Below are 10,472 nucleotides of genomic sequence, written 5' to 3' on the forward strand. Positions count from 1 at the left end.
AAATATAATCCCAAACAGTAAAACAGAAGACATTCCCCGTAAGACAGGAATGGTAAGCATGCCTTCCAAAACGTCTTCTCAGTGCGGTAGGGGAGTAACCGCTGTCCTATCGTTCCTGAGAGAGACAGAGACAGACAGGGACTGAGAGACAGATAGAGACAGAGACAGAGAGGCAGAGACAGAGATAGATAGAGACAGACAGAGACAGAGGCAGAAACAGAGACCGAGAGATACAGACAGAGATAGACAGAGACAGATAGACAGACAGAGACAGAGAGACAGAGACAGAGAAGCAGAAACAGAGACTGAGAGACAGAGATAGAGACTCAGAGACAGAGACAGAGACCAAGAGACAGAGGGACAGAGATAGGAGATAGAAACAGAGACAGACAGTGACAGAGAGACAGAGATACACAGAGACAGAGACAGAGGGAGGTGGAGAGATAAGGAGTGGAAGGAAAAAGGAAAAGCAGATTATTCACAAATGGTATCATCATAGAAATTAGGGGAAAATGAACAGGATAAAGAATCAATAATAAAGACAAGACATAAAGGATAACGTGGAAACCCGGAAGCATTGTGCACACGTTACCAGAGGAAATAGCATGTAGCAAGTATGTTGGATGCAAATACGACGTACAGAAAGGCTACATCTCTGTGTCCCAGAACAAACACATGAAAACCTGTACAAATCTAACAACAGATGCGAACTTCGTGGAGACACTGATAAGGCTCTAGCTTCTCGGCACCACCGCGCTGACGGAGCGTGAGCCTGGGCGGCTGGCGAAGACGGTGCCCGCAAGGACCAGTCAGCGCCCATCCGGTTTTGCTGCAGGACGCGGCAAGCTGCTGCAAATTCGCGGGGACGCTCGCGGCACGGGACAGCCAGACGGAGCGGGTGGGGAGCTGTCCCCGTCGGAGCCGAGACGGAGGCGCTGGTGCAGGACAGACCGGCCGACAAGGGGCGGGCGGGGAGCGAGGACAGACGCGTGATCCGACACGCAGGGACGCCGCAGAGGGCCTTCTCGGTGGACATCTCGGGAAAATCAGCCGTGGCTTAAGAAAAGAGTCTCGCGTCCGGGCAGAAATGCTGGGTAGAAGACGTACAGGAGCAAGCACCTAGGTCCCTAGGGGAGCAGGGCTTTCCGAAACAAGCCAGAAAAGGCAGAAAGCGTCAAGGCAGAGGCTGGCCGTGAACTGAAGAATGCGCACTCATCGAGACACACGCAGGCTGCAGAGACCAGGCGTGGGGCCGGGACGAAGCGCTCACGTTCAGATGACGTCAAGGACGCCGAGCCGTCAATGAGGAAAACACCAAGGGCCCGGGAGCACGCGCCGTTCAGCCTCATCGGTAACGACGGCCCCCAGGAGCAAGTCAGGACACAGGCAGTGTCACTCCCTACGGAGACCGAAGTCAGCAAAAACCAAGCGACTTCTTGCTCGGGGTCGTGGCACGAACAGCGGTATCGTCAGAGGGAGAGGGAGGAGCGGACCAGACCGAGGCTCGGCGGGAGCTGCCCCTCGAGCTGCCGGGGCACTTTCTTCCAGACCCTGAAGAACCAGCAGAGCCTCGCGTGGACCAGCGTGGCTTCCGCCTCCTGTAGTGAAGTCACCTCCCTGCGGTGCGTACCCACAAGTGCGGAACCGGACCCGTGGCCCCAGAAAACCGTTTCTCTTCCTTCTCGGTCAGGCCCGTCCTCGGGAAGAGTAAGGTACCGTCCCCAGACTCCATTCCTGCCCCTCTGACTACACACGGGCTGCCCGCAGGGCCCTCGGAGGCCGGAGTCCGGAGCCGCCTGTGCTCCCAGCGCCCCCAGCGGAGAGACCCAGCGCGGGTTGTGAGGACTGTACCCCTTACCTCCTGGTACCCTCGGCCGGCCTCTGCAGCCTGCGTGTGTCACCGGCCCCCGGTTGACCGTGGAGAGATGGGGCTACTTCCTTGTGGGTCGCAGCGTCCCCTTCTCTGTGGGGCAAGTCGCGGGGAGGTGGATCTTAGGGTGGTGGGCACCCCAGCGGGCCGGGGCCTCGGGGGCTCCTGGGGAGCAGGCAGTGGACCACTCGCTGGGTGGGGCCGGGCCAGGGGGGCCGGGCGCTCTCCCATCTCCCCCCTGCACCGTAGGGCTGGGCTCATCGCGGTCCCTAAGGCCCGAGCCCTCCGACGGGCTAAGGCCGCGCGTCGTCAGGACAGAGGAAACAAACACGCCAGCCCACGTGCTCCTCCCTCCACCCGTGTCTACACGGCGGCCTGCCCTGCCCCCACTGCACCCCAGCACAGCCTCGCGCAGCCAGGCCTGCACCGCTCCAGCCCCCGGAGCCACCCGGCAGAGGCCCCAGCCGCCGGCACCCTCCCAGGCAGCCGGCCGGGCAGCCCCCACTAGGGCCCGTGGCACACCGTGCCAAGCCGCCTCCGGATGGGCGGTGGCTGTGCTCACTGCCGTCTGCCCCCCCTCCCCTCCCCCCAGCGCAGGTAGCTCCGCCAGGGCCCGGCCCTGAGCAGCTGTACGAGTCCAGGAGGGAGTGCGGCCAGCCTCTCCTCTCTGCGAGGAGCACCGGTCTGGGGGTCTGGCCTGCCTGCTCCCCTCACTCCACGGATCCAGCTAACCGTCAGGAGCAGGTTAGTTTGAGTCCGTTTGCTGTGCGGTTGGTGTTTCTGTCTTAGACGTACTCTGGAGAGGTGGGCCTCTGCTCCTTGCAAAAGAGTGTTTCTTTATTTTTTTAAAGTTTATTTGTTTTGAGAGAGAGAGAGAGTGTGTGTGTGGGAGGGGGGAGAGAGAGAGCACAAGCGCACACAGCAGGGGAGGGGCAGAGGGAGAGACAGAACCCCAAGCAGGCCCCGTGCCGTCAGCACAGAGCCCAACGCGGGGCTCGATCTCACAACCATGAGATCGTGACCTGAACTGATATCAAGGGTTGGACGCTTAGCCGACTGAGCCACCCAGGTGCCCCAAAAAGTATGCTTTTTGATGCCCGGGTCTGCCGCACCACGTGCGAAGCCACGGACACAAACCTGTGAGCCGGCAAGACGGGCGCGCTGCTCCCCGGGACCTGCCAGCCCTCACCCAACAGGGTGCCCCTCAAGGGCGGCCCTCAGGGCCTCCAGGGCTGACAGCCTGTCCAGTGCCCATCTTCCTAGAGCCTCGGGAGGGGACCCCCTAGCGGGGCCGTGGGCCTTCTCCCCCACCCACCGCAAGCGGCGTGCGGGGCTTGGGGGCGGCCCCTGGCCACGGGGTCGGCTCTCGGGGAGGCCTCACTGTGTCTCCGCAGCGTGGACCCTCCACTTCTCTGCCTGCACCTGGACGTGTGTGCGCGTGTCCGTCCACCTGTGGGCCAAGGTTGCCTGTACGTGCAACTTCTTACCTAAGACTGTAATGTTTATAATTTAGTGAACTGGTACCATGAGCCTTTCCAGGCAGGACCACAAAATTAGCAAAGTCCTTTGCATTATCTTCCTCCAAAAACTTTATTCATAAATCAAAGGTGCAAGGATTCATCACCCAGATGGTTCTGTCAGGACTAGCCCATCCAAGAGAATGCACCGCAAGACATATATAAAACTGGGTTTTCTAATAGTCACATAAAAACAAAAACAAAAACAAAAACAAAAACGAGCGCCTGGGTGGCTCGGTTGAGCGTCCGACTTCAGCTCAGGTCATGATCTCACGGTCCAGGAGTTCAAGCCCCGCGTCGGGCTCTGTGCTGACAGCTAGGAGCCTGGAGCCTGCTTCCCGTTCTGTGTCTCCCTCTCTCTCTCTGCCCCTCCCCTGCTGGCGCTCTGGCTCCCTCTCTTTCTCTCAAAAATAAACATAAAAATAAATAAAAGCCCAAAAAGAAACAGATGTCGTTAACTTTAATAATATGTCATTTAAGCCAACGTACCCCAAATATAATTTTGGCCAAAATGTAACCGAAATGTAAAGTTGTTGCCAAGATGCTCTGCGTCCCTTGCCCTGCGCTGTGTCCTTCCACATGTCTGTGGAGGGCAGGTTTCAGGGGCCCCACAGGCCCGGCGGTTGGCGGCCACCAGCTGGACACCCAGGCCCAGACTTGCCATGTCACAGTCAGGTGCTGCCTTGCCCAAGTCAGCCCACGTCTGTCCTATATGGCCCTGGGTTGCAGGATGTGTGGGGTCCAGGGGCAGGGGGGTATTGGGAGAGGGAAGGACACCTCAGGTCCCTGCACGTCTCCTGGGGGCCGAGTCCCTGACGTGCCTGAAAACCCGTGTGCCCTCCAGCCCACCTGCAGTTGGAGGGGAAGCCGTGAGGGGGACAGGAGGTAGAAGGGTCACCACAGGATAGGGCGGGCACAGAAGGTAGGACCAGCCTGTCCTTCGGGAGCAAAGTCTCTGGCCCCCAGGTAACGGCAGAACCACCCCGGCTTCTCCCCAGACAGGGGTGGTGGGGGGGGTCCCGCGTCCTGGACCCTGTGAGGATGGTCCTCACACTGTCCTCGTCCACACCAGAGGACTGAGGTCACAGGGAAACAGCCACTTTGAGTCCACGGAGACAGAGGGTCACTGGCACCCAGAAACTGGCAGAAACACCTGACGGTCATTTTCACGAGTTGACGAAGGCTGAGCAAGGACAGACTCCACATCTTCACGGTTTTGCCTCCAGGAACCACACCAGGTTCTCCTGGTGAGGATGCAAACACCTCCACCTGAGAGGAGGGCTCGGTCCCCACGGTGACTGGTCCCCATCAGGGCAGGCCTGGGCTGAGTGTGGGACGCTGTGCCCTGGAGGAAAGGTCCCAGATGCTCCGTCCCGCACGTGTGGCCGCCTGCAGACACAGGGACGCCCAGAGCCAGAAGGGGAGACGACACGGCCTCTGAGCCCTGGTGCCGAGGCCACCGGCAAGCGCAGCCTGTCTCTGGCCAAAAGAACACAAAGCCCATCAGAAAGGCCTGCGTCGCTCATGCCACTTACCCCGCACAAGTGTCCGGCTTTCAACGTGAGCCACAAGACACACCGCCATCTGGGAAACGCCATCACCAGAAGAGACGCTACGAGACACAGCAGGGATTTTAGAATTTGGGGACTGGGATTTACTTTTTATTACTTTCAGTTTTTAACAGTTTGGCAGAGAGAGGGAGAGAGAGAGAATCCCAAGCAGGCTCCGATCTGTCAGTGCAGAGCCCTACTCGGGGATCCATCCCACGAACCGTGAGATCGTGACCCGAGCCAGAATCAAGAGCTGGACATTGAACTGATGGAGCCACCCAGGTGCCCCTGGGGCCTGGGATTTAAGATGCCAGTGATGAGCGTGTGAGGGGCTCCAGTGGGAAAAGTAGACGGAATCGGTGGCCTGGAGCAGGGAAGCCCCAGGACACCATGGACCCACACACGCGCAGCTAAGAATTCCAGGAGGAGGAGGGAAGAAGGGAGAGGACCCATTTGCCGTGAAAGTGCCTGGAATCTTCCAGAGTTAATGAGACTCAAACCACAAACCAGGAAGCTCGGGGCACGACCAGCAGAATGAACCCCCCCAGACAGACACCTCAGCAAATCCTACTCCAGCTGGAGAACGGGAGGCGGGAGGACGCGCGAGGAGCCGTCGGACGAACATGCCAGCTTCCCTCCAGAAGCCAGGGTGGGGACCCCAGCTCACCTCCCGAGCCCGTGGCTCCAGGCCTTCCCGGAGGGACCTCGCACACGTCCCAGAGCCCTCCTTGAGGACAACGGGGTCGGGAAACCACGACCAGAGGAGCCTGGGGAGACATGGCAGTAGGCCTGTGTCTGTTCGTGTGTGTCCGTCAGTCTGTCCGTGTCTCTGTGTCCGTTTCTACGTGCGTCTGTCCGTGCCTGTATCTGTCTGTGTGTCTGTCCACGTCCACGTCCACGTGCGAGCCTCCCAGGAGGTGGAGGGCGTCTAGTCTGAAGGGCCCTCTTGCAGCCTTGGTTCAGAGGTTCAATTGTATGTTCAATTGTAAGACCATACAATTGACGCAGGAACCATTTCCATTAAAACAATTTCCACGATACGTGGACAGAGCAAGGTCACGTCCAGGGTCATGCGGAGGCGCGCTCAGGTGCACGCGCTCCCGGTCGGGTCTGTGTCTGCTGTGCTTATGGCCTCCAAACAGCGTGTCTCCCCAAGCGAGCACTGGTGCTAAGTAGGCGAGGTGGGTGCGTGCACTGGCCGCTTACCCCCGCTCCCCCCTCAGGTGCCCTCCCCCTCCCCGCTCCCCCTTCAGGCGCCCCCCTTCCCCCCCCCCCCCCCCCCGCAGGCATCCTCCTCACTGCACAGGAGAGCGCTGGAGTGCCACCGGAGGCGCTCCCTGTGGTTGCACTTGACTTAAAGCTCCGAGTCGGTCTGCCCGGTCTCTCCCTGCGATGAATCACTGAATCACAGGCCGCCGGACACAGTCACACCCGCCCTGACAGCCCCATGTGGAAGCAGGCCTGGGGCCAAGTGGCTTAATGCTTAACGTCTGGGCCCCGATGCAGCCTTGCAGGCAAGCGGTCTTGCCGGTGGCCTGGGGCGCTCGGGCGGGACCGGGCCCACCCCACTTCCCTGCAGGCTGAAGAGGCTACGTGGCCCACGTCCTCAGATGACCCCTGCCTCAGCCACCAGCCGTGCTGTCCTCCCTCCCCCGCCCCCCGACCACTTTCTGGCCTCAAATCCCTGAGGGGCATCTTGGTGATGGATAGATGGAGGCGTCATGACCTCAGCACGAGCAGCAGAGAAAACCCTAAGCAGGCGAATGAACCTGAACAAACGGAGACTTCGAACAAAAGGCAAAAGTGTCTGGACTCCAGGAGGTGTCACCCCCAAGCGGCCGCTGGAGCACTTGTCTGAGGGGAGCTTCCAAGCTGACGATTAAGAGCGTGATGAGGACAGTAACCAAGCTCCGAGACGAGGGAGAGTGGCTACGGAGAACGAGTGGGACACATAGGAGAAAACAAAACACACGGTGGCTGGAATACAGAGTGCGACGCGGGCCAGGGCCACCTGGAGGCCGTGGAGGCGGCGCCTGGGAGGGACGGGGGCCCAGGGGAGCACTCACAGCCATGGGGTGTGTGGGGGCGAGTCGGCGCCCACACCTGGGGCCACGGGACAGAGCAGACCAGCAAATGGAAAACAAGTTCAGAGTTTCCAGAATTACAGAATGACGAGACCGTCCCTGCCTGCGGCCACCATCCTAAAGTCTGAGGGCACAGACCAGCGAGGAGGTCCAGATGACCAGGAGGGGTGCTCAGGCGGCCATGTCTCTGAGCCCCACGTTCGGGGTCACAGAGCCCCTGTCTGAGAGCGCGTGGTGGGAGGGGGCGCAGGCGGTGACAAGCTCAGAGTCGGCAGGAAGAGTCAGGGCAACAGGAAGGACAAAGAACTTGCAGACCAGCCCACGGAAATGCACTCGAGGCAGGGGACAGCACAGAGACGAAGGGAGGAAAGACACAGGGACACGTGTGGAAGTGGAAGGCGGAGCAGACGCTGGACTTGGACACGGAGTAGGGCTGCACACCTCCTCCGGGGGCGGTTTTAGACACGTCTGCCAGGAGAGGGGACGGGAAAGGGTGCCGCTCCTTCCGTTGTCGCTCAAAACTCCTCAGCGCAAGGGACACTGGAAACGCTGGCTGGGAACCGGAGGTTTCGAGGGTCGCGGCCAGAGGGTGGCTGGCATGGGCAAAGAGGCGCCGCTCCGTGGGCTGCGCCCCCCACTGGCCTGAGACCCTCGCTGGGTCGCTCCGTGTCTGTCACTCACTAGCAGGAGATGACACGGAGGTATGTGAGTGGGGTTTGTGTGGGGAATAAAAGGACACAAAGAGAGGACATGGTCGGCAAGGAGCCCAGGCACGTTAGGGTGTTCTTTCTGAAATATCCCATTGTGACCATCCTCGAGGCCACTGTCCCCTCGTTTGGATGATGCATTTGGGCTGAGCCACAGGAACAGAGACTCGCCGCACCAGCCAGAGGGGGGCCAGATGGGGCCATACAGGGGTCAGACATGGGTCAGATGGGGGTCAGGCGGAGACCAGACAGGGGTCAGATAGGGGCCATCCGGGGGCTGGTGGGGGTCAGACAGGGGTTAAGCAGGCGCCAGATAGGGGCCATGCAGAGGCTGGTGGGGGTGAGACGGGGGCTGAGGGATCAAGTGGGGGCCAGGTGGGGGTCAGATGGGGACAGGGGTCAGACAGGGGCCAGATGGGGGCCAGACGGGCTGGTGAGGGTGAGACGGGGGTCAGACTAGGCCGGACCGTCGGGATGTGCACAGATCCCAGGACCCCTGGTCTGTCCCTGAGGGTCTGGGAGCACTGACTGCCTAAGGTTCTAGGCGACTAACGGGCTTGTGCCGAGCAAACCAGGCGTCAACTCCAATTTCTCACGGTGACGAGACAGGGTCGTTACCCACACACAACCGACAGCTCGTCACCCGCTGAGGTTGAAGTGGTGGGTGCCATACTTACTTGTCACACTAAATAAATGTGCAGCCACCGGTTTCCCAACAGAGGAAACTGGAAAAAACACCACCAACTCTGGGTTGATTTTGGAACAAAAAGAGGGCCGGACCCGGTGTCATGCTCCACTGTTCCTGCTAAAAGTCCGTCTCTTCGATCAGAATGTGGGCATAGTTTCCCCATCTGTGCATCCCACTTAAGTAACAGGTCCTCCCTCCCTTTCATTCCAAAAATTAGGCCAAATAAAAACTAGCCAGAGTATGTGGCGCCTGGGTGGCGCAGTCAGTTAAGCGTCCGACTTCAGCCAGGTCATGATCTCGCGGTCCGTGAGTTCGAGCCCCGCGTCAGGCTCTGGGCTGATGGCTCTGGGCTGATGGCTCGGAGCCTGGAGCCTGTTTCCGATTCTGTGTCTCCCTCTCTCTCTGCCCCTCCCCTGTTCATGCTCTGCCTCTCTCTGTCCCAAAAATAAATAAAAAACGTTGAAAAAAAATTAAAAAACAAAAAAAAAAACTAGCCAGAGTGCCAGTTGTTCTCCAAAAGGGAAATAAAAGAAGTCATGTGTCAGCAGAAAATATAATAAATAATATATAAAATATATAAATATAATATATAATATATATATAATATACAATATGTAAATATAATAAATAATACATAAAATATAATAACTGTTATAGGCCAGTGGGTGGGGCAGGATCCCACCCCTACATCGTGTCCCACACCCAAGGTGTTAGCGGCAGGTGCCCAAAGCCCAGGGTAAGACAAACTAGGCCCTGGGGCCCTGGGTGGCTCAGGGGTTCGGCATCCCACTTCAGCTCAGGTCACGATCTCTCTGTTTGTGAGTTTAAGCCCCACGTCGGGCTCGCTGCTGTCAGTGCGGGGCCCACTTCAGATCTTCTGTCCCCTCTCTCTCTGCCCCTCCCCTACTCGCTCGCTCTCTCGAAAATAAACAAAAAACTAGGCCCTGCCAGGTGCTCGGCTTTAGCTCACTTTGTTGCAGCCACTTAAAGAACGTGTTCCTTCCCCAATCCCAGGTGGACGTGCTCACAGGTGAAGACAATCCCAGGTGGACGTGCTCACAGGTGAGTAAGATCACGGGTGGATACAGCTATCGATGGAGGTGCTCACAGGGGAGGGTCTGTGTCGTCCGGCTCCCTGGGCACCGGGAGGAAGCGTGATGTGCAGACATGAAATTGGGGTGGCCTTGACGAGAGTGAGCACCCGCGGATGAAACAAATGCAAGCTCCAACTCCACACGCAGAGCTAACTCAGGATGTCGCTGATATTCGTCTCTTTCTAGCCCCAAACACAGATGGTTCTGCTGACATGGGCATAAATTACATGGGTCAGGATGGCAGGAGAAATTAAGATAGCCCAAAGCAGGTGCTTGGCTTAAGCACAGGCCTTTAAAATTCAAATCAATGTAAAATAACGTCCGGTTTGAAAGACTCACCATGGTGGCTAAACCAGGCCAGCTCCGGGAGAAGTGAGGCTCCAGCTCCGGGAAAGGAAACACGGGGGAGGGGACACCGCAGGGACAGAAGTGGGGGAGAGGCGGACACCGGCAGCACCACCTGAGAGCCAGTGAGGGCTGCTCTGTGCCTGAGGCCACGCTGTCCCCGGTTCCCCGGGCTCTGTGGCCACACCAGAGGGGGGCGGGGGAGGGAGTGGGTGGCCGCGGGGTCGACGGCTGGCATCCCCTCCAGATGTCCCTCTCCCTCGTCATGGAGTCGCGTGCAGCGGCCAAGGCCAGAGACCAGGGGCAGCGCGCCGGCACATGCTGCCTCTTCGAGCACAGGTGCTCGGTGGCCCCCCAGCCGGGCGAAGGGCCAAGCCAACACCCGTCTCAGGGAACCGAATCCGGCATGCCTTTTGCAGGCGGTTCCAAGTAAAGGTGTCACCTAATTTCCATTCCAGGTGCCAGCAGCCTGGTTTTGCCTTTCACAGGGCTGCTTAGCGGCTCCGGGCAACTGGGAGCGAACGGGTCAGCCCGGCCGCCAGGACTCCCTGAGTCAGGATCACAGGCCTACGCGTGGACGAGGAGCTGCTGGCCTACGCGGTCTCTCGGGGACCGGC

Source organism: Lynx canadensis, chromosome A1 (assembly GCF_007474595.2).
Source record: "Lynx canadensis isolate LIC74 chromosome A1, mLynCan4.pri.v2, whole genome shotgun sequence".
In the NCBI taxonomy this organism is placed as follows: domain Eukaryota; kingdom Metazoa; phylum Chordata; class Mammalia; order Carnivora; family Felidae; genus Lynx; species Lynx canadensis.